At 42.3% G+C, this 25434-nt stretch overlaps 1 non-coding gene across 1 annotated transcript; it reads left to right on the top strand.

Moving 5' to 3' along the window:
- The first annotated feature begins 12076 nt into the window (after nucleotides 1-12076).
- Nucleotides 12077-12149, top strand: TRNAG-CCC (transfer RNA glycine (anticodon CCC)). The gene has a single exon. It is a non-coding gene; the product is annotated as a tRNA-Gly (tRNA).
- The last annotated feature ends 13285 nt before the right edge of the window (nucleotides 12150-25434 follow it).

Raw genomic sequence — 25434 nt, 5'->3', positions numbered from 1 at the left:
CAAAGAGGGGAGGTGAGCCAATTTTTCAGTTTCCTCTCTATTCATTTCCCACTTCTCTGTCAGCATGGTATCGGACATCTGCACCCCATTATGACAAGAGAAATGGGCTTTCGTCTAAGTACAGGTCCTCTTCTGACCTGTGCCTCTGCAGCAGGGCAGCTGATCAGGTTTCTGGAGTCTCAGAATGATGCTTCCCTAAGTTCAATGTTGTTCTTTGGTTCAGTTAGACCCACTCCGCCCTATATCTGTCAGGAGCACAGACCCTAAGGAAACAGGAGGGAAGGGAGCAGGGCACATTTAAAAGAATAGCATAGCCTGAGGACACAACATATACTGATTAGAACCAAATGGCTCCAAGATGGCAGACAAGTCAACTTTGACTAGATTTGATCCTCAGTATCAGTTCAGTTCAGTTCAGTCACTCAGTCGTGTCTGACTCTTTGTGACACCATGAATCGCAGCACGCCAGGCCTCCCTGTCCATCACCAACTCCTGGAGTTCACTCAGATTCACGTTCATCGAGTTAGTGATGCCATCCAGCCATCTCATCCTCTGTCGTCCCTTTCTCCTCCTACCCCCAATCCCTCCCAGCATCAGAGTCTGTTCCAATGAGTCAACTCTTCGCATGAGGTGGCCAAAGTACTGGAGCTTCAGCTTTAGCATCATTCCTTCCAAAGAAATCCCAGGGCTGATCTCCTTCAGAATGGACTGGTTGGATGTCCTTGCAGTCCAAGGGACTCTCAAGAGTCTTCTCCAACACCACAGTTCAAAAGCATCAATTCTTTGGCGCTCAGCTTTCTTCACAGTCCAACTCTCGCATCCATACATGACCACAGGAAAAACCATAGCCTTGACTAGATGGACCTTAGTCGGCAAAGTAATGTCCCTGCTTTTGCATATACTGTCTAGGTTGGCCATAACTTTTCTTCCAAGGAGTAAGCGTCTTTTAATTTCATGGCTGCAGTCACCATCTGCAATGATTTTGGAGCCCAAAAAAATAAAGTCTGACTCTGTTTCCACTGTTTCCCCATCTATTTCCCATGAAGTGATGGGACCAGATGCCATGATCTTAGTTTTCTGAATGTTGAGCTTTAAGCCAACTTTTTCACTCTCCTCTTTCACTTTCATCAAGAGGCTTTTTAGTTCCTCTTCACTTTTACCCTCATTGTAACACATCAGCAAGCTAAATGACATACCCAGAGGCACCATGACAGCTCCAAGGCTGACCATCAAAGACCAGAAAGTGGGTGGTGACCCAGTTCCTGGAAATCTCTGCCCTTTCCCCAAAATGGTCAGAATAATCCTCCCATTCATTAGCCTTTGAAGTTAGCCAGCCCATAGAAACTAACCACACCACATTTTATAGCCACACTTATCCTTTGCGACAGTCTACACTCTTTATCTGTGGTGTGTGTTTCTCTCTAAATAAATCCACTTCTTACCTATCACTTTGTCTCTCACTGAATTCTTTCTGCCGTGAGACATCAAGAGCCTGAGCTTCAATAGGTCCTGAACCAGGCATGTGATCTAAGTTGGAAGACTGTGGGGTTTGGCTGAGTTCGAGTCCTGGCCATGTGGGTTAGCGTCCCAAGCTGGGTTTTGACCAGGCTTGAGTTCTGGCACATGGGCTCAAGTCCCAATCTAAGGTGAACAGTTTCATCAAGTATCAGTCAGGACTTCTCTCTGACCCCTGACTGAGAGGCATCTCCCCTCTAGCCTCAATTTTAGGGTTATGTCACACCTAACCCTGAGGCCCTACCATAGCTGTTCTCAAGGCTGCCAATTCTGTTACTTAGCATGTCTCGCACAGGGTACTGTGGGAATTCTTGGAACTCTGACACTTAAGAGCCAAAGCAGGTATGGAAAGGGGCACACAGGTCCTCTCTCTGCTGAACTGTAACACCTTGCCATCTTCATTGTACTGTGGTAGTTCTGTATGGTGAGGACATTCTATATGGCAGTTTCCTCTCAGTTCTAAACAAATTGTGGTACAATTCCCTCTGCTTCTGAGTCTGGCTCTCTACCAGCTTATGTTTTGTCTCTCCTTCCCTCCTATTCCAGATTGTGACCTTGAGGGTGCATGATGTTGTTGTTTAGTTGCTAAGTTGTGTCTGACTCTTTGCGACCCCATGGGCTGTAGCATGCCAGGCTTCCCTGTCCTTCATTATCTCCCAGACTTTGTTCAAACTCATGTCCGTCAAGCCAGTGATGCCATCCAACCATCTCATCTTCTGTCGCCCCCTTTTTCTCTTGCCCTCAATCTTTCCCAGCTTTGGGGTCTTTTGCAGTGATTTTGCTTTTCACATCAAGTAGCCAAAGTACTGGAGCTTCAGGTTCAGCATAAGTCCTTCCAATGAATATTCAGGGTTGATTTCCTTCAGGATTGACCGGTTTGATCTCTTTGCTGTCCAAGGGACTCTCAAGAATCTTCTCCAGCACCACAATTTGAAAGCATCAATTCTTTAGTGCTCATCCTTCTTTAAGGAGAAGGCAATGGCAACCCACTCCAGTACTCTTGCCTGGAAAATCCCATGGACAGAGGAGCCTGGTAGGCTGCAGTCCATGGGGTTGCTAAGAGTTGGGCACGACTGAGCGACTTCACTTTCACTTTCTACTTTCATGCATTGGAGAAGGAAATGGCAACCCACTCCAGCATTCTTGCCTGGAGAATCCCAGGGATGGGGGAACCTGGTGGGCTGCCATCTATGGGGTTGCACAGAGTTGGACATGACTGAAGTGACTTAGCAGCAGCAGCAGCCTTCTTTATGGTCCAACTCTCACATCCATACACGACTACTGAAAAAACCATATCTTTGACTATATGTACCTTTGTTGGCAAAGTGATGTTTCTGGTTTTCAATATGCTGTCTAGGTTTGGCATAGCTTTCCTTCCAAGGAGAAAGCGTCTTTTAATTTCACGGCTGCATTCACCATCTGCAGTGATTTTGGAGCCCGTGAAAATAAAATCTGTCACTGCTTCCACTTTTTCCCCATGAAGTGATGGGACTGGATGCCATGATCTTAGTTTTTGAATGCTAAGTTTTGAGTCAGCTTTTTCACTCTCCTCTTTCACCCTCATTAGGAGGCTTTTTAGTTCCTCTTCATTTTCTGGCATTAGAATGAAATCAATCTGCATATCTAAGGTTCTTGTTACCCCGGCCATCTTGATTCCAGCTTGAGATTCATCCAGCCCAATATTTCACATGATGTACTCTGCATGTAATTTAAATAAGCAGGGTGACAATATACAGGAGGCATAATGCTTGTCCTTTTTCCTGTTATGGTTTTTTCTTTATTTTTGTTTTTCCCCACAACCCATCAGGCTAAAAGGAGGAATTCACTCACATCATATTTTCCTCTATTCTGATTAAGGATTTCCTCAGGCTCTACTAGTGGAATGGCTGCAGGGAACCAGATTTATAAAGGAAAGTAAAGAGAAATATTTTCAGAATATTATCTCAATTATATAAAGAGTTGGGCAACAGTGAGAGCCTGGAGTCACAAAAATAGGCAAACCTCTTTCCCATTTCCTTCCCTTTTTTCCATCTTCCTTATTGTCTGAAGTGATTACAAATAGCTTTGCAACTGAAAGGTCATGGTTTTGGAATCAGAGGCAATTCATGATTCCCTAGATTATCACTTTTCATGGTGATGAGTAGGTTTTATTTATTTGAATACTATATACCAACCTTTGTGCAGACTTCATTAATTCTCCAAAGTGCTATCATTATACCCATTTTACAGAGACTCAGAGAAGTTAAGTAATCCCAACTCTTATAGCTAGTGGGTCGTGTCACTGAAGTTTAAGCCCAGCATCACTGACTACAGGGACATGCACTGATTAACCACCACTCCGAACTACCTATCCATGAGGCTTTCACATTTCTCCTTTCTTTGTTATCACCACATGAGGGCTTCCAGTAAAGCACAATTGCACTCCCAATTTTACAAGCTTCCCAGGATCCCTTGGTGATAGAGTGGTAAGTGTGGTATTTAAAACCTGGTCTGGTGTTGGCAAGCACCCCGACAATGATGCTGGGATTGCTGAGGGAATCTGCCACTTGGGATTCTGTCTTTCTAATCGCTTCTTAAGGGAACTTGTAATGAATCTAATTGGAAGCATCAGCTTGATTCCCTATAGGATTATGTCACACAGAATAGTTAGCAGGAAAGGTACTAAAATCAGTAAATGAGCAAGAGAGAGAGAGGAGAAAGTTGAAAACATAGAGCTGAGGGGAGGGGGGCAGGCAGGACATTGATTTTGTAGCTCAGAAGGGAAATGTGAGCACTTTTTGATTACTGCTATGTTTGCAAAAGCACTTTATGGTTTGGGTATGGGAACTTTGGGTACATATTTCCCTTTGACATTTGGTAAATGAAGCTATGGGAATTGCCACGAATGCTGATTAAAAATGTGTAGCGGTGATATGTTCAAAGGGCAGCACTGCTGGCAGACTTCAGGCCATACAGAGAAGCTAGGCTATGTGACTGTGATCAAGACTGTCCTCAAGCCTCTGTTCACTTACCCATTAAAGAGTTGAGCTGGGCTTGAAGGATGGGTAGAAATGATAGGGCTAGACATTATAGGTGGAGTCAATACTAAGCAGAGACCTAAAGATGGGAAAATATGCCAGATATTTGGGCCATGACTGTTTCCTTTAGCCAGAGTTTCAGATGGAAAAGAGAAAGAGAGAGACAAACTCCTCACGATGGAGTGGGATCAAATTGTGTAACGTTGACAGTGAGGGTCCCCGGAATAATTCTCGGCGTAAACTTTCACTGCTGTACTCAGACAAAGCTATATGCAGTAACACTGCAATGTCTGGGCGTAGAAACAGCAGTGATGTTCTGAGCCTGGGTGGGATAGAAGGAGAACTTCATACTTGCTCCTTCATTGGCTACTCATAACAGGACAGTCCTTCAGGCAACCCTTGCCTCATGATTGTCCCACATATGCTTATCACAAATGCAATTAATAATTTGATTATTCATAGATACAACATATAGAGGAATAATATTTTAAAATTTTGCTAAAAGTATCTTCATTCTTACTAATTCATTTTAACCTACAGTCCTTCCTCAGCTAGAATTAGACAGTGAGGCAGAGACGTCTCCTCAGGGGGTGGACTGAAAGGGGGAGATAGAAATGAGCCTTGGTTTAAATTAACATTTCTAGAGAGATAACCCTGAACATTCTTTTATAAAGAATAATGTTGTCAGGATGGTGGTAGCAGTGGTCAGACTGCAGAGTTTAGAGAGTGACTCAGAAGTAGAGGTGATATTGTCAGTGAAGGTAGAAGAGAAAAAGGTAGGTCATTAAATAATCTTGGAGAAGTCTGGAGAAGAGCGTGAAGTTATACAAGGAGGTAATTTACGTGCAAACTAAAGGAGAAGGCAGTAAGAATTGAAATGTATTAAACTACTAAGCTTAAAGCATAGTCTTACCTAAGCAACTGATTAGGCTCCCAGAAGGGTAGGGAAGCTACAAACCAATCTAGATATACTTCCCAGTTTGCTTAGGGCCATCCATGTTAAAGGTAAAAAAATTAAAATCAAGTGCATTTCCATCTCTGTTTTTCTTTCTTTGAAGCATCTTAAAATTCACTTCTTTAATATCTCCTCATGTCAAAAGATCTCTGCCTCTGAGGAAATAGTTCCTCAATTTTTTCCAACATGTCATCTCTTAAAGCAAAAACAACAAAAGCCTAAAATTCATTTTGTCATAGGTTTAATAAGTCAATCATCTAGATGTTCAGTCTGCATGAAATCAAATGTACAGATGGACTGAACTGTTAAATGAAATTTTCCATCCCATAAATGTCTAGTTTGTATCCTGCCATCTCCATGGAATCATCACCACCTCTATGAATTCATAATAGTGGTTGCTTCTCTGAGCTCCCAGATCTCTTTTCTCTGAGTCATGCATTCTAGATGGTAGTCTGAGAAGCATCTTTAAATCTATATATGTGTGTGTGTGTGTGTGTGTACACACACACACACACAGGCACATTCTAAATTCATTTTTCCTCCTTTTGGCACAACAAGGCATTTGTATAGTAATTCCTTTTTCTCTTTAAGATGTAAGTATATATAATGGTTTTTTTTTTTTTTTCTTTTTCCAAGCAACTCTAGCTGGGAGCACAAAAAAATTTCCTGATTCAATATTATTCTAACTCATTTCCTTCAGGGTATGACTGTTCCTTTTTAACAACAACCACTACCATTATTATTGTTATAAGAATAATGAAGAAGATCTTAAAATGCTAATATCCTTGGGAGGGCTTTTATTAGAAAGAACATTTCTATTAAGGAACAAATAAACAATACAGATTTGATTTCTTTTTAGAGGTAAGATTTGAGAGGGGAGGCTATCAGCTCTGACAAGAAGAGGAGAAGCAGGGGAAAAAAAGGCTCAAAGCAACTGATTAGGCTCCCAGAAGCGTAGGAAAACTACAAACCAATCTACATTTACTTCCAAGTTTTGCTTAGGGCCATGCATGTTAAAGGTAAACATGAAAACTGAGTGCATTTCTATCTGTTTCTCTTTCTTTAAATTTGAAATTCAGGTTATCAGATATCTTCATGAATGTGACGCTGTTTTCCTTTCACTGCTGTACTCAAAGCTATATTTATGGTTTGTCCATGCATTGGAAGAAATTGAGTTTAAAATGATTTTCAGGGATATTATAAAATGTGTTGACTGCTCTGAAAAAAACAAAACAAAACAAAACAAAGTAACTCTGAATAATGCCCGTGGAAAACGGCTTTCTACTATTAAAAAAAAAATTATTTGCTTACAAAGAAATATTTCTTTTTAAATTTGGAAACTGTGTCACAGATTTAGTGCTATGCTTAGCTTGTTGTTCCTAAAAATAGTGAACTGTTAGCAAATTCATTAATTACGGTCATGTGTTTAACAATATCTGTTTGTTTAAAATGAGACGTCTTGTATTCATTACTGCCTATTTCATAAAACAGTTCTGTCCTTTAACTGCACAAGCATGCAGTAAATTATAGTCTTGAAATTCCCTGCTAGAGGTCTAATTTAGGTCAATGCTGAGATAATTGTGCTTCACAACTTAGCCACAACAGAATCCTGATGAATTTGTAAAAAAGCCTCCATACATTGAGAATACTGTCTCAGATGATGGGTATTAAAATGACCAGTACATTTAGGCAACCAGTGCCTTTTAAAAACCCTAGGTGAATAGTGATAGCTAATAGAACTGAAGCAATGAGGATTAGAAGTTTAAAGAAATGTTTTGATCAATCAGTTTCTGTAAGGACCAACACCTAAGGACTGCCTGTTCTAATTCTTGTGGAGCATCTCTAATAATAAAGCCACTCATTTAAATCTTGACTCTGGACCTTGTCTATAAATATTTTAAAGCTGATGCCTAAATTCCTTTTCCAGAGTTTTGATTTTATTGGTGTGGGTGCAGCTAGACCTCAAGATTTTTATGAGTTTCCAAATGATGGGGAAAAGTAGCAAGGTTGGGAACTTTAAAGGTTTACAGCTCCACAGGTTTGACGGCAACCTGACAACAGCTGATCATTTCCTTTTATGCCTAGTAATTCCGTTTCGGGAAGCCAGTGTATGGTCATGTCTCTCTAGAAAATAATATTCAAATTTGGACCTTTCTTGGACTCACTGAATGAGAATTTTTGAAAGTGGGCCCCCTGGCATGTATACTTCTCACATCTCCCCAAGCGGTTCTAATGTTCAGTCAATAATGCACATGAAAACTACAGGCAGAAATGGGCATCGTTGACTGTATATTAGAACCGCCTGGGGAGATGTGAGAGGCAGGCCTTCCCCGGTGGCTCAGTGGGCAGAGGGTCTGCCTGCAGTGCAGGAGAACCGTGTCCCATCTCTGGCTTGGGAAGATCCCCTGGAGAAGGAAATGGCAACCCACTCCAGTATTCTTGCCTGGAGAATTCCATGGACAGAGGAGCCTGGCAGGCTACAGTCCATGGGGTCACAAAGAGTCGGACAGGACTGAGTGACAAACACTTTTGTTGAATAACAACTTATTATTTATATTACATGTATAATAGACTTATTATACATATAGATGTTATAACACGTGTAGAATAGGCTTCTTGATCTAACAATAGCACCTGAGAGGTAAATCCTAATACCTGGGCAAACTGCACCAAGTAAAGGAAAGTGGCATCGTGAATACATTTTAACAGTTTTCTTACCTAAACATGAATGTCTGTCACCCAGGTGCCAATATCAGAATTTTTTTGATAGCTGTAGGGTGTCTACTACTTATTGTGGGTTACTTCAGGCTGCTTACTTGAGGGAAAGTGCCATTTCTCTGTTAAAATCTACCACTTGTTAACACTATGAAGTTCTTGTTTGGTGGCTCCCCTGCTGGGAAAGGTTTTATTTTCTCTCAAGTAAGCCACACCTTGCCTGCTCTTCTGTGCCTCTGGTCTTGAATATTCTTTCTGCAGTGGGGCAGGGGTCCCTGCTATCTTCACTGTCCCCCCATCAGCATCAGGACTTCTCTTTCAGTTAATACCCTTTTGATTTGTGGCACAATTTCATTCATAGGCTTCCTTTGGTTAACTAAAGGTTTAAATTCCTTTTTAAAGGAAATTTATTAAAGTATAGCTTACTCCTTGGAAGAAAAGTTATGACCAACCTAGATAGCATATTCAAAAGCAGAGACATTACTTTGCCGATTAAGGTCCGTCTAGTCAAGGCTATGGTTTTTCCTGTGGTCATGTATGGATGCGAGAGTTGGACTGTGAAGAAGGCTGAGTGCCGAAGAATTGATGCTTTTGAACTGTGGTGTTGGAGAAGACTCTTGAGAGTCCCTTGGACTGCAAGGAGATCCAACCAGTCCATTCTGAAGGAGATCAACCCTGGGATTTCTTTGGAGGGAATGATGCTGAAGCTGAAACTCCAGTACTTTGGCCACCTCAGGCAAAGAGTTGACTCATTGGAAAAGACTCGATGCTGGGAGGGATCGGGGGCAGTAGGAGAAAGGGACGACCGAGGATGAGATGGCTGGATGGCATCACGGACTCAATGGACATGAGTCTGAGTGAACTCCGGGAGATGATGATGAACAGGGAGGCCTGGCATGCTGCGATTCATGGGGTGGCAAAGAGTTGGACACGACTGAGTAACTGAACTGAACTGATAGTTGATTTACAATGTTGTGTTCATTTTTGCTATACAGCAAAGTGATTCAGTTATACACAGATACATATATGTACATTTTTCTAAAATATTCTTCTCCATTATGAGTATTGAATATAGTTCCCTGTGTTATACAGTAGAACCCTGCTGTTTATCCATCCTATATATAATAGTTTGCATCTGCTAACCCAGAACTCCCAGTCCTTCCCTCCCCTCCCCCTCCCCTTTGCAACCGCCAGTTCTCTGTTTCTGTCTCATATATATATATGTTCATTTGTGTCATATTTTAGATTCCACATATAAGTGATATCATACGGTATTTATCTATCTGACTTCACTTAGTATGATAATATCTAGGTCCATCAATAGGGTCGCAAAGACACAACTGAAGCAACTGAACATTCACACAGACACAGGCCTCTCATAAAATAAAATCACCGGCATGGAGAAATTTTGCCTATCACACTTCACTTTATCAGAAATAATGTATTAGGGACAGAGAGCTATCTGTAAATAGCAAAGCTTCTGTCTAGAATAACTGTTGCCATTGTAGAGTCTATCCATATTTTCTCTTGACTTGTATTATTAACTAAGAGGAAATATATCCTTCTACCTAGGCTCAGTACTTATTATATAGCCACTATAGTCAAGACTGTGGTACTGGCAGAGGAATAGACTTGCAGATTGATGGAACAGAACAGAAAGACCCAGAGTTCGGCTCACACAAATGTGCACAAATGATGTTTTGACACTGATGTAAAAGAAGTCCCATGGAGTAAAGACAGCATTTTGAACAAATGATGTTGAACAATTCATAGGGGGAAAAAATGAACCTTGACTCCAAACTCACATTTTACAAAAAAATTAACTCAAAATGGTTTATAAAAGTTAAATGTAGAAAAGAAAACTATAAAACTTTTAGTAAAACACATAGGAGAAATTCTTCATGATCTTGGACTAGGCAGAGTTATACTTGACACCAAAAGCATGATTCATAAAAGGAAAAAAATTAGACTTCATCACAGTTAGAAACTTTTGCTCTGCAAGACTCTGTTAAGAGGATGAAAAACAAGTTGCAGAATGGCAAAAGGTATTTCCAAACCACATATTCAACAAAAAGGACTAGTATCTGGAATATAAAAGGGAACTCTCAAACCTAACATTAAAATCTAACACTCTAATTAGAAAAGACATGAAGAAACTCTGCACCAAAGAGCATATTCGAAAGGCAAGTAAGCACACAAAAGGATGCTTGGCTCATTAGTCATTGCTGCTGCTAAGTCACTTCAGTCGTGTCCGACTCTGTGCAACCCCATAGATGGCAGCCCACCAGGCTCCCCCATCCCTGGGATTCTCCAGGCAAGAACACTGGAGTGGGTTGCCATTTCCTTCTCCAATGCATGAAAGTGAAAAATGAAGGTGAAGCCGCTCAGTCGTGTCCGACTCTTAGCTACCCCATGGACTGCAGCCTACCAGGCTTCTCCGTCCATGGGATTTTCCAGGCAAGAGTACTGGATTGGGGTGCCATTGCCTTCTCCACATTAGTCATTAGGAAAATGCAAATTAAAACCACAGCAAGATATTACTACATACCTATCAGAATGCTGCTGCTGCTAAGTCACTTCAGTCGTGTCTGACTCTTTTTGACCCCAAGGACTGTAGCCCACCAGGCTCCTCTGTCCATGGGATTCTCGAGGCAAGAACACTGGAGTGGGTTCCCATTTCTTTCTCCAATGCATGAAAGTGAAAAATCAAAGTGAAGTCGCTCAGTCGTGTCCGACTCTTGGCGACCCCATGGACTGCAGCCTACCAGGCTCCTCCGTCCATGGGATTTTCCAGGCAAGAGTACTGGAGTGGGGTGCCATTGCCTTCTCCACCTATCAGCATAGTTTAAATTAAAAAAAAAAATAGTGACATTACTTGCTGATGAGAATGAGGAAAAACTGGATCATTCATTCTTTAATGTTGGGAATGTAAAATGGTACAGGCACTCTGGAACAACTTGATAGTTTCTTTATGCATGACAGATTCTACATGTTAATATCATAGAACACAACAATTACAATGTTGAGATTTCATCCCAGAAAAATAAAGACTTACATTCAGATGAATGTTTAGCAGCTCCATTTATAATCTTTAAACACTGGAAACAACCTACATGTCCTCTAATGTATGAATGGTTTAGCTGTGGTACATTCTTACCGTGGACTACTGCTACTCAGTGAAAAAGGGAACAAACTATTGATATATGCAGCAACCTTTATGAATCTCCAGGTAATTATGCTGAGAGGAAAAGGGCAATCCCAAAAGGTTAAATACTGTGCGATTCCATTCTATAACATTGTTGAAAATGACCAGATTACAGGCATGACAAAAGTATAGAGATTACGTTAATGATCACCAGGATTTGGGAGGATATGAGAGAATTTGCATGGCTATCAAAGGGCAACAGGAAGGATCGTTATGGTGTTAAAAATATTCTGTACTTGACTGTATCAGTGCCAGTATCTTGGCTGTGATATTGTATTATATCAATAGTTTTGCAACATATGACCATTGGGGAAAACTGGGTAAAGGGGAAATAGGATCTCTCTGTATTATTTCTTACAACTTTATGGATATCTATAATTATTTCAAAATAAAGCTTCTTAAAAATAATAATAGTCAAATATTACTATACCACCTCTTTTCAGTAACTTCACCATTGTTGTAAGGTAAATAAAAATGCTTCCTGGTGCTTGATTAGAACTGTGTGGCCTAGCCCAGTGATTCCCAGCCCTGGAAGCCTGTTAGAATTACCTATGGAGCTTATAAAATATACTGATGCCTGGACCCTCCTCCAGCTCAATTAGATCTGGATCTCTAGGGGTAACTAGACACTAATTCATGTTGTGTTTGATTGAAGTCTGTCTCAAGACTTCCCTGGTGGTCCAGTGGCTAAGACTCTGAGCTCCCAATGCAGGGGGCCCAGGTTCGATCCCTGGTCAGGGAACTAGATCCCACATGCTGCAAACTAAGACCCAGCACAGCCAAAATAAAGAAGTATTTCAAAAAAATTAAAAAATTATTAAGAGGATAAATTTGGGACTTTCTTGGCAGTCCAGTGTCTAAGACTCTTTACTCCCAAGGCAGGGGGCCCAGGTTCTAACCCTAGTCAGGGAGCTAGATTGTACTTGCCTCAACTGTTCACGTGCCACAACTAAGACCCAGCACAGCCAAATAAATACATAATTTTTAAAAATTAAAAAAAAAGGTCTAACTTGCCACCAGACCATAGGCTCCACGAGGGCAGGAACCAGCCCTGTTTTTGTTGTCCATTGTACCTCCAGCTCCCAAAGCAGTGTCCGCCAGCTAGAAAGTGCTGGTAAACACATGTGATGAGAAATGAAAGAATGAGTGAAGGGAGGGGAAACATAAGTATCCTCCTCCCCTTCTTTACTGCCTCTCTGAAGCCACAGAAAGAGAGAAAGAAGGGATAAAGTGCCTTCCCTTGTCTCACCCTATCTTTCCAGAGCATCATTACAAAACTGCAGTCGAAATCACAGCATTGCTCCTAGAGAGATCTAGCCCAGAAGAACAAAATCCAAAAATGATGATGGTGCCTCCTCCTTCACACTCAATCAACAAACTTAATGAAAGTGAAACAGAAGCTGACAAGGAGGCTGAAATGACACATAGTCTTACTCATGCAGAAATAATGAAAAACATTTTAAACGCAGCTAAAAAAAATAAAGGCACTGACAAAGAAATGAAAAAAGATTTTAGGGATGGAGAAAAGCTGGGGGAAAGGAGGCTTCCAGCCTCACAACCTAGTAAGCACATTTACAGAACATCTTTCTTGTGTGCTGCTCATCAAGCCATCCTGGTTCACTTAATTTTCATGAGCAAGTGCAAGGATGCCGATAGACACTGAAGGTAGCGAATTCCAAGGTATTCTTGAGGTTTATGCTGATTTTCTCCTATTGCCGCGCCCCCCCCACCAGCATTTATGTCAACATTTCTAGTGAGACCACAATAATTAATGTTTTAAACTATTGCCTTGAGACATCGCAAATTCTGGAATTTTATAAAAATCTTGGTGCACAAATCTGCAAACACTATTGTGTGGGAAGTATAACTTTAGTTTTGGTAACTCCATTTAATCTCCATTTCTATACCACCATCACCACCACCACCACTGCCCATTCTCCCTAGTTGATGGAAAACCTACCTTTTTATTTTTTTAAGGGTCAATGTTTTTCAAATGCTCCCTGGAATCATCAAGGTTTAGAGTGGTAGAGGGACTTCCCCGGTGGCTCAGAGGTAAAGAATGCACCGGACAATGTAAGAAATGTGCATTTGATCCCTGGGTCAGGAAGATCCCCTGGAGAAGGAAATGGCAACCCAGTCCAGTATTCTTGCCTGAGAAATCCCATGGGCAGAGGAGCCTGGCAGGCGATAGTCCATGGGTTTGCAAGAGTTGGACAAGACTTAGCGACTAGACAACAACAACAGGGTGGGAGAGCGTCGTGGGGGTTGTGGGTGTGCAGGCTCCTGAGTTCCCTTTCCATGCTGGTGGAAGGGGCAAGGTCCGTGGTGTCTGGCAGCTCCACTCTTTGGACCCATGGTTTAGACTTTGGAATCTTTATTGGGTTGCTTACATTCCCAGCTGTCCAGGTATCTCAGTGGCCCTTCCTTCTCTGGTCTAACTTTCTTCCTAACAGCTGTGCTGGAAAGCTGATGAAGCACCCTTCTCTCTCTTTTCTCTTCTCCTTCCATCCAAACAAAATCTCTTTCTAGTTTGGGGTGAAAAGAAACCCCATCAGTTTCCTTCCCTGTTTCTGGCTGAGATGCCTTGTCTCAGTCTACCGGGACTCAAACTTCTGTAAACAAAAGTCGGGAAGTCTCAAGGTCTCTTTCCTTCCTCAACAAAGGCTGTGAAGGTAGATCTGCTCAAATAGGGGTTGGATGGAAGGGGACGGAAAAGAAGGAAAAGGGGACCTACAGTTAAAGAAGATAATTATCTCAAAATATCATCTTAAAACAAAAACATTTATTACACACTTACACAGTGTTCTAGATGTTGCTTTGTATGGATTATCAAGTAATCCTCATAACCCAGAAATAAGTTATTATTCCCTGGTGGCTCAGATGGTAAAGAATCCGCCTGCAACGTGGGAGACCTGGGGTCGATCCTGGGTTGGGAGGATTCCCTGGAGCAGAGCATGGTAATCCACTCCAGTATTTTAGCTTGGAGAATCCCATGGACACAGGAGCCTGGCAGACTACCGTCCATGGGATCACAAAGAGTTGTACACAACTGAGCAACTAAGCACAAGCACAAGAACCCACATTGTACAGGTGAGGAAAATGTGTCTCCAGGAGGTTTAGTCTCCTGCACAATGTCACACAGCTAGTAAGCGGCAGGGCTAGAGCACAAACTTGGCTTCTGATTCCAAAGCCCATTGCCTCTGGCTCTGCTCCAGTGTCTGGTTTCTGGTTCATGACACATGTCCCAGAAGGAATTTCTGCTTCAGATTGGTCCCATCATGTCATGGGAAATAGACGGGGAAACAGTGTCAGACTTTATTTTTGGGCTCCAAGATCACCGCAGATGGTGATTGCAGCCATGAAATTAAAAGATGCTTACTCCTTGGAAGGAAAGTTATGACCAACCTAGACAGCATATTCAAAAGCAGAGACATTACTTTGCCAACAAAGGTCCATCTAGTCAAGGCTATGGTTTTTCCAGTGGTCATGTATGGATGTGAGAGTTGGACTGTGACGAAAGCTGAGTGCTGAAGAATTGATGCTTTTGAACTGTGGTGTTGGAGAAGACTCTTGAGAGTCCCTTGGACTGCAAGGACATCCAACCAGTCCATTCTGAAGGAGATCAGCCCTGGGTGTTCTTTGGAAGGAATGATGCTAAAGCTGAAACTCCAGTACTTTGGCCACCTCATGCTAAGAGTTGACTCATTGGAAAAGACTTTGATGCTGGGAGGGATTGGAGGCAGGAGGAGAAGGGGACGACCAAGGATGTGATGGCTGGATGGCATCACGGACTTGATAGACGTGAGTTTGAGTGAACTCCGGGAGTTGGTCATGGACAGGGAGGCCTGGCGTGCTGCAATTCATGGGGTCGCAGACAGTCGGACACGACTGAGTGACTGAACTGAACTGAACTGAACTAAGGGCTGATCCAGCAGACGCTAGCTAGAGTACATGCCAAGGGCTCATCTGAGTTACTTCATTTTTGCCACTCAGGTTTTCTTGGAAACTTCCCCTTTGTTCTTTTTCTAGATGCACAGCATGCCCAGCTTTCCAAGGCTACTTGGTGAGTGTTTGAATGGTTAGGCTCAGCAGTTCCGTAGGAGGGGGCCACCATCCCATGTTGCAACAGGTAACAGAGGTATGTCCATACATCTCAAGCTTCTATATTAAGAAGCCTTCTAAAGGACTTCCCTGGTGGTACAGTGGATAGGACTCTGCCTGCCAGTGCAGGGGATAGGGGTTCGATCCCTGGTCCGGGAAGATTCCACATGCCGCAGAGCAACTAAGCCTGCGTGCCACACCTACTGAAGCCCACTCGCCCTAGGGCCCGCAAGCTACAACTACTGAGCCCATGTGCTGCAACTAACGCGCCTAGAGCCCATGCTCTGCAACAAGAGAAGCCCCCACAAAGAGAAGCCTGTGCAGCGCAACCAGAAAGTAGCCCCGCTCACCGCAACTAGAGAAAGTTCATTGCAGCAACAAAGACCCAGCACAGTGAAAACTAAATACACAATTTAAAAAGAAGTCTTGTAAAGAACTATTCCATTTAATGGTAGAATATGCACCATGCTCTGAATCAGACAGGGCAGCTCCAAAGCACTGAGGGGTTTTAGCTCATAGGGAAGTCTGTTACATCCATCTTGAGATGAATAAGGGGCTTTAAATGATTAGCTTGCCCAACAGGCAAGCATGTTAAACACACACACACACACACACACACAATTGTCATGTTAACTTTGTTTTGGCCCCAAGGAATAATAGACCATAATAGTGGTATGTAGCTACCACAGTCTTTAGAACTACCATTCTTAGTGTCATCGAGATGGCTCAACCAAAAATACAGATGGGTCACCAAAGTATCTGCACTGAAAACAGGAAAAATGATTAGGTTGGTGGAGGGGAGGGGAGACACACAAAAAAGTGAGGGAATATAAAATGAGAAAATAATGTAAATAATTATAGTAGAAAGACACATTGAAATTTGTGAATTTACTCAGTTTTGTCCTTTTAAATTTCCCCCTTCCATGAAGCCTCCTTTGGTTCAGATGTGATTATTGATCCTCTGCCTTTTTTATCTACATGGTCTCTTTCAATCACACTCAAAGCCCTGTGGAGAGTTAATATCATCCTTCGTGTAGACACAAGAGAATGTGGCTCCAGGAGGTTAATGAATATTTAGGCAGGACTTGGGGATCAGGAAATTATTTTTCTCTCTTTCTATTATATCAAAGTGACTCTAGGAGGTCCTTAAAGAGTGAATTTAGAGCTTTGAGGGAGAAACCACATATTAATCACGTAACGCCTGTCCATTTTGCCTGCATGTAAAGTTGACCTGGGCCAGAAGTAGAAAGCATTATATTTGCGATGTCAGGAGCTTCTCTTCCCTTTGGCATTTGAAAATAAATACTGTAAGGCAGTGGTGCACACTGAGAGCTTTACAAAATCTTGATGCTTGAATTGCACATCAGATCACTTAAATCAGAATCTGTTGGGCGCGGATTCCAGGTAGCAGGTGTTTCTCTTCCGCATTCACAGTTGAGAACCAGGGTTCTCAAACTTGCATGTGCATCAGAATCACCTGCAAGGCTTGTTAAATACCTGGTTGCTGGGACTCATCCCTAGAATTTCCATCAGTAGTTTGGGGGTAGGGTCCAAGATCATGCATTTCTAATCAGTTCCCAGGTGATCAGGAAGGTGAGCTGAAGGAAAAGTAAAACTGCTCCGAGCTTCTCCTCTTCTTCCCTCCTAGGAGATTACGAGGGGCTTACGTCTCAGTCTACTCCATGACTTCCCACAGGATGACTGGACAAGAACGCTAGAACATCATCATTTGCCAGGTAAATGCTAAGTGGCCTATGAGCAGCAGAAGCATTTTGAAATAAATTACACAATGAATCCCATTAGGCTTTGAGTGGATTCTAAGAAGTTGCCACAATTTTCAGTAAGAGAACAAATATTTTTCAAAGGAAATTCACCATAGTTAAATTTAGTTATGTCCCTCCTTCTACCAACATTTCTTCTTCTTTTTAAAAATTCCTTCCAATAACTGGTCTTTATTATTCTTCACGAAGTCAAGTTATAAAGTTTCTGGAGCTAGAACTCAAGGGAGAAGCATAAATTTTCAGTCTATAAGGTTGCCAGATTTAGCCATTAATATATATATACCCCAGGACATTCAGTTAAATTTGAATTTCAGACAAATGATGAATAATTGTAAGATATAAGTATGTTTCATTCATTGTTTGAGAATCTTGAGGATGGGGCAGATATTAGGATGAGAATAACGTATGTGCCTGCTTTGGAGAAATAGAACATATCCCATCTGTTTCTATTTATGATTAGACAGAAACAACCCTCAGACTTGTCCATCAAGAGCTGAACAATCATTGGCTGATTTAATTCAATATGGATACTTAAGGTATAAACATAGTATATAAAATTGCTGAGTGACATGAAAGAAGGATGCTTGATAACTCGAGAGCCCAAGAATTTTCTTTTCTGTTACTTCATTTTTGTTACTGTCTAAAGCAGTGGTTCCCAACTGAGGATGATTCCAACCTCCACCCCTACCCAGGGGACACTTGGCAATGTCTGGAGACATTTCTGGCTGTCACAGTTGGGAGGGGCAGTGCTACTGGCTTCTAGTTGGTTGAGGCCCGGGATACTGCTAAATATTCTATGATATACTGGACAGCCTCCCACAGTAAAGTATTTTCTTCTCCAAAATGTCTACAGAGCCAAGGTTGAGAAAGCCTAGTCTAGATCACAGTGCACAATATTTAACAAATCTTTTGTTAAGTTACTCCAGATACGTCTTCCAGGTGTTAATTTGGCAGAGAGAATGTCCTCAATTTGCTGTACTATAAAGGTAATCATAGAAGAATTTCTATATGCTCCTTTAACATTTTACAGAACAAAGGAGGTGCTGTGGAGGTTCCAGAAAAAGTGCCAGTCCTCAATTGCTGCTGTTCTCTCTAGCATGTCCTAGATTTGAAGCCTTTGAAGAGTTTGGGTAGAACCTACGAAATCCAAGTGATTGCACTATGTAAATCCCTCCCTTAGTGTGAGAGAGAGAATTTTATTCTCAACCCTCCAATTAGTTCTGGCCATTCAGGACTTGTTTACAAATGATAGTTGGAGGAGTCACTGACCCAGTACATAGTCATTATTTTCTGTACTACAGCTGTGGCCGTAATCATTATCTTTAGAAGGCAGATGATTGCTAAATACAACAACAAAAACATTCTTAATACCTTGACAGTATCTGATATTTTCATTCTGTTTACTGCTAATTAGTTATAAGACAGTTAATATATTCTTATTAAAGATCTAATTAACTTCTGTGAAACCCGTGGGGAGCAAAGAGGAGGTGGTTTATATTATTCCCATTTTAAGAGGTGATAATCAAGCCTTGCCTGGAGTTACACACTGACTATTTAAAAAATTGGGAGCAAATTACAGCTCTTGACAATTGTGATGTGTCTGTCAGTGCAGCATTCTGTTGATAGTACTGATTCATCAGACCCTGGTTAGTGCCCAGTCATAAATGTCTAATTTCAAAATCCTTTTTAGATGCACACAGCAGATTGTGAAGAGTGGTTGCTAATTAGAGAGCAATAACGCAAGGACATTGCCATGCCTAGTGGTTTACCCTTTTTAAACAAAAACACAGTAACAGAAAAGTAAAAAGGAGAAAAGTGTAAAAGTTCAAGAAATACTGTGGGCTACCTGATGCTCACTCCTGTGCTAGGTGCTATGGAAGATTAAAAATAAATATATATCATCAATATGCTATTTAATAGGTAAGCTGTAACTCAAAACTTATCTGCAGGAAACATACAGAGAATTGTTAAAGATACAATGTAACTTAAGTAAATGCCAAAATGTGTAAATAGGAGATTTCTATGTCCTAGAAGGGAAAGAAGCTTTTATGAAAAAGGTAGACTTGGAGATGGGTTTTGAAATATTAGTAAGACTGGTTCTAGTGGACAGTAGGAATCTGGGGAAGGGAAATAAGATTCAGTTAGACAAATGGGATAATGAATATGGGTTGTTGTTGTTCAGTTGCTCAGTTGTGTCCAACTCTTTGTGATCCCATGGACTGCAGCACACCATCCTTCCCTGGCCTTCATTATCTCCTGGAGTTTGCTCAAACTCATGTCCATTGAGTTGATGATGCCATCCAACCATCTCATTCCCCTTCTCCTCCTGCCTTCAATCCTTCCCAGCATCAGGGTCTTTTCCAATGAGTCTGCTCCTCATATCAGGTGGCCAAATTACTGGAGCTTCAACTTCAACATCAGTCCTTCTAATGAATATTCAGGGTTTATTTCCTTTAGGATTGACTGGTTTGATTTTGCCCTCCAAGGGACCCTCATGAGGTTTCTCCAGCACCAAAGGCATCAATTCTAATGAATATGGGTAGAGTGAGTCTTGCTACTCTTTGGAAGAGAAAAATTTGGGAGCTCTCATGTGGTCATTTCCTTCTTTGTAAACTGAAGGTGTTACCCTACAACTGGGTTTGCTTCTTGGTGGGTGTTGAAACAAAAGACACAAGACAAAGATAGGGAGAAGGAACAACTTACTACTTGCAGCAAGTAAGAAGAACCCCAAGGATCTTTCCCAAAGCAATGTCTCTCTAACAGCAAATTGGGGAAGTTTTAAGTTAAGGATACCTGCATATTCCAGGTATCTTCCCAGGTGACAGAGTGATAAAGAATCTGCCTGCCAATGCAGGAGAGGCAGGAGACTCAGGTTCAATCTCGGGAAGAGCCCCTGAGGAAAGGGCAACCCACTCCAGCATCCTTGTCTGGGAAATACCATGGACAGAGGAGCTTGGCTGGCTGCAGTCCATGGTGTCACAAAGAGTCAGACGCGACTGAGTGACTAAGCACACAGCACACAGCATGTCAAGAAAGCCACGCCTGGTTTTCCTTCTCCCGGGACTTCCTACCTTATCTACTTGCTGCTGCTGCTGCTGCTAAGTCGCTTTAGTCTGACTCTGTGCGACTCCATAGACGGCAGCCCACCAGGCTCCCCTGTCCCTGGGATTCTCTAGGCAAGAACACTGGAGTGGGTTGCCATTTCCTTCTCCAATGCATGAAAGTGAAAAGTGAAAATGAAGTTGCTCAGTCGTGTCTGACTCTTCGCGACCCCATGGACTACAGCCTACCAGGCTCCTCCGTCCATGGGATTTTCCAGGCAAGAGTACTGGAGTGGGGTGCCATCACCTTCTCCAACCTTATCTACTTGGAAAGATGGAAAAACCCATAGTGTGAGGGGAGAGAGTAAATAGAGGGAAACAGAAAAGGAAACAGAGGGAGACTTCCTGGGTTCCTGTCAATAGTCCAATTCCTGGTTCTGATCTCTGTCTGAGCCTCAGCTGCATCCCTGATACACCTCAGTGTCTTCAAATAAATTCCAGCTTTTTGTTGACCAGGGAGAGAACCCCAGCAGTCATTGAAGCCAGGAATCCTAGCCACAGGCATAGGAAAAGGCCCAGACAGAGGTTACCAGATCGAAGCCTCAGGATAAACACTTGGAATCAGCCCTGTTGTGTGCATCTGGTTCTTCTGATCTGATCAAACTTGTTTTGGAAACTGGGCTGTGGGTTGGCCAGATGATGACCTTGAAAAAGGCCTCTAATGCCAGAGTCTAGCTCCAGCAGCCAGGGATTCAACCTGAAGGGGTGAGCGGTGTCGGCAAGAAACTGAGGCAGCGTCTCATTTTTCTTGGACTGCCTGTTTATTTCAAGCTTATGATTCTCTTTTATACTTTTACAAAAGCATAGGTCAGAGGTTTGATATTTTTAGTTCCAATTGACCCAGATTTATTTTTCTCCAAAAATCACTGTTGCCCCTCAAAAGGAGTTCCTTCCTCAGCGATTCTCTTATCTACTTTTTCTCATGCGTCCTTGTGAATACACTGTAACTCATGCTAATGTCTGGGCTGCATACCACATTCCTCAGTTTATTTCTTATCTTTCAAAGTCCTGTTTGCCCCTAGTATCCTAAGCTCACTATTTCTAAGAAAGGGCTTCTAGCTATCAGTTCAGTTCAGTTCAGTCGCTCAGTTGTGTCCAACTCTTTGCGATCCCATGAATTGCAGCACGCCAGGCCTCCCTGTCTTTCACCAACTCCTGGAGTTCACTCAGACTCATGTCCATCGAGTCAGTGATGCCATCCAGCCATCTCATCCTCGGTCATCCCCTTCTTCTCCTGGCCCCAATCCCTCCCAGCATCAAAGTCTTTTCCAATGAGTCAACTCTTCGCATGAGGTGGCCAAAGTACTGGAGTTTCACTTTAGCATCATTCCTTCCAAAGAAATCCCAGGGCTGATCTCCTTCAGAATGGGCTGATTGGATCTCCTTGCAGTCCAAGGGACTCTCAAGAGTCTTCTCCAACACCACAGTTCAAGAGCGTCAATTCTTCGGCGCTCAGCCTTCTTCACAGTCCAACTCTCACATCCATACATGACTACTGGAAAAACCATAACCTTGACTAGATAGACCTTAAAGTTGGCTTAAAGCTCAACATTCAGAAAACAAAGATCATGGCATCTGGTCCCATCACTTCATGGGAAATAGATGGGGAAACAGTAGAAACAGTGTCAGACTTTATTTTGGGGGGCTCAAAAATCACTGCAGATGGCGACTGCAGCCATGAAATTAAAAGACGCTTACTCCTTGGAAGAAAAGTTATGACCAACCTAGATGGTATATTCAAAAGCAGAGACATTACTTGGCCGACTAAGGTCCGTCTAGTCAAGGCTATGGTTTTTCCTGTGGTCATGTATGGATGTGAGTGATGGACTGTGAAGAAGGCTGAGTGCCTTAGAATTGATGTTTTTGAACTGTGGTGTTGAAGAAGACTCTTGAGAGTCCCTTGGACTGCAAGGAGATCCATCCAGTCCATTCTAAAGGAGATTACTCCTGGGTGTTCATTGGAAGGACTGATGCTAAAGCTGCAACTCCAATACTTTGGTCACCTCATGTGATGGGTTGACTCATTGGAAAAGACCCTGATGCTGGGAGGGATTGGGGGCAGGAGGAGAAGGGGATGACAGAGGATGAGATGGCTGGATGGCTTCACGGACTCGACGGACATGAGTCTGAGTGAAGTCCGGGAGTTGGTGATGGACAGGGAGGTCTGGCGTGCTGCAATTCATGGGATCGCAAAGAGTTGGACACGACTGAGCGACTGAACTGAATTGAAGTATTTATTCTTAATACTAATTTAAAAGATATTTTAATGACAGATTGTGATTTGGAGGTGATTCATTTTTATTTCATTGTTGTCTTGACAACAATGTAATTTATGATATTCTATGTACTTGAGAATTCTAAAATTTTACAACCAAGCAACTTAGCAGCAGCAGCAGCAGTATGCTGTTTACTTAAATTTTGAATAGAAAAATACACTGGTAAAACTCGTGTTTTACCCAAACTAGTGTTGGGTGGACTGGGAGAAGGACAATTATTTGTTTTCCTTAATTTTTTTCTTCTTATTTTGGTTACAAATGGTAGTGACTTAACAACCAGGACTACACTGAATATCAAGGAGGATCATCTCAAGTATTTCTTAAAATCATCTCATCTAGAATTTATTTTCACTGCTTTTCAATTTCTTATTTTCCCTAGTTTATTATAGCTCTTTCTCTTTGAATTATCTTATGAAATTGGAACAAATTGGAAATAGTTTTACACTTGCTTTTTTTCCATGTGTTTAAAATTATTCATGGAAAGGAATTTAGAATGCTTTTTATTATGAAACATTTCAAACATAGGAAAATCAAGAATTAAGGAAAAGAATTACAAGTATCACCCTAGTAAAAGCACTTACAAACAAAAACCACTACCATTTTATAAAACTCAGTTCAGCTTTCACTCCAGTACTCTTGCCTGGAAAATCCCATGGACAGAGGAGCCTGGTGCTGCAGTCCCTGGGGTCGCTGCGAGTTGGATACGACTGAGCAGCTTCGATTTCACTTTTCACTTTCATCATTGGAGAAGGAAATGGCAAACCACTCCAGTGTTCTTGCCTGTAGAATCCCAGGGACGGGGGAGACTGGTGGGCTGCCATCTATGGGGTCACCCAGAGTTGGACACGACTGAAGTGACTTAGCAGCAGCAGCAACAGCAGTAGTTCAGCTTTACATTGTGGGTGGGGCACTTTTGACTGGTTCCAAATCAAGAAAGGAGTATGTCAAGACTGTATATTGTCACTCTGCTTATTTAATTTATATGCAAAGTACATCATTTGAAATGCTGGACTGGATGAAGCACAAGCTGGAAACAAGATTGCTGGGAGAAATACCAATAACCTCAGATATGCAGATGACACCACCCTTATGGCAGAAAATGAAGAAGAACTAAGGAGGCTCTTGTTGAAAGTGAAAGAGGAGAGCGAAAAAGTTTGCTTAAAACTCAACATTCAGAAAACTAAGATCATGGCATCCAGTCCCATCACTTCAGGGCAAATAGATGGGGAAACAATGGAAACAGTGACAGAGTTTTTTGGGCTCCAAAATCACTGCAGATGGTGATTGCAGCTAGGAAATTAAAAGACGCTTGCTCCTTGGAAGAAAAGTTATGATCGACCTAGACAGTATATTAAAAAGCAGAGACATTACTTTGTCAACAAAGGTCCATCTAATCAAAGCCGTTGTTTTACCAGTAGTCATGTATGGATGTGAGAGTTTGACTATAAAGAAAGCTGAGCGCCGAAGAATTGATGCGTTTAATTGTGGTGTTGGATAAGACTCTTGAGAGTCTCTCGGACAGCAAGGAGATCCAACTAGTCCATCCTAAAGGAAATTAGTCCTGAATATTTGTTGGAAGGGCTGATGTTGAAGCTGAAACTCCAATACTTTGGGCACCTGATGGGAAGAACTGACTCACTGGAAAAGACTCTGATGCTGGGAAAGATTGAAGGCAGGAGGCGAAAGGGACAGCAGAGCATGAGATGGTTGGATGGCATCATCAGCTAAATGGACCTGAGTTTGAGTAAGCTTCCAGAGTTGGTGATGGACAGGGAAGCCTGGTGTGCTGCTGTCCATGGGGTCGCAAAGAGTCGGACACGACTGAGCAACTGAACTGAACTGAAAGACTCCTTGACACATGTCAACACCATCTGCTTCCTTGAATGGCATTTTCTAGAAGTCCAAAGTCTGGCCATTCTGCATAAACAGCACTTCAGAGAAATCAGCCAGCAGTTTTCTGGCACTTCCTCAGTTTGAAAAATTTACATCACAAGAAAGCAAGCCTTTCTTGCACTTCTTTGGTGTAAACTGATGAAAATATTCAGTAGGGCTACTATGACTCAAAGAGCTTTGGCCTCTGTACATCCAAAAGATGTTGCTGAACTGAATTGCAGTTTTTATTTTAAACCCCTACGTGACAAATGTACTTTCAAAAATCTCCCTGAAAGAGCAGTATAGTGACATAACAGTGAAGCAGCCAGAGTGAAGGGTGCGATTAAACGCCGGCACTGGGTCACACTCTCCGACCAGTTCACCCTCTTCTGGGGCAAAATTTCAATCCCTCGTTTATAAATCGAGGAGCCCTAAAATTTAGTTGAAATAAAGCAGTATAATGTTCACCAGAACCAGCTGGAGGGCTTAACTGAGGTGGCAGGATACCTCCTCTCCCCCAGTAGTATTTCTGATTCAAAACGCTGGAGGTCTAGCATTTCGCATTTCTAACAAATTCTCGGGTGATGGAGACTCATCTGGTCCTAAGGCCACAGGGACCCCAAGTGGTTCGTGGCAGGACATCAATAAAGGTTCACTATTCCAGCTGTGCACCGGCAGGGGCTCGGGGATATTACATCTCAGGGACAGCGATGGCCTCTGTCCAGAGGTTCCCAGCGACCCACCACGTCTCCGCAGGGAACAGATCAGAACAGGGAAGCAGCTAGAGCAACGGCTTCACTGCCTTACAGAAGGGGGCCCCTTTCTCCAACTTGCGCCTCTGGGAAAAAGCACAGGCCATCCACCCCCGGAGTCCTGCCCTCTCGATTTCACAACCG

The sequence above is a fragment of the Capricornis sumatraensis genome, chromosome 23, assembly GCF_032405125.1.
Source record: "Capricornis sumatraensis isolate serow.1 chromosome 23, serow.2, whole genome shotgun sequence".
Taxonomy (NCBI): Eukaryota; Metazoa; Chordata; class Mammalia; order Artiodactyla; family Bovidae; genus Capricornis; species Capricornis sumatraensis.
Note: the sequence above shows the minus strand (reverse complement) of the source record. Positions and strands in the feature narration are given on the sequence as shown.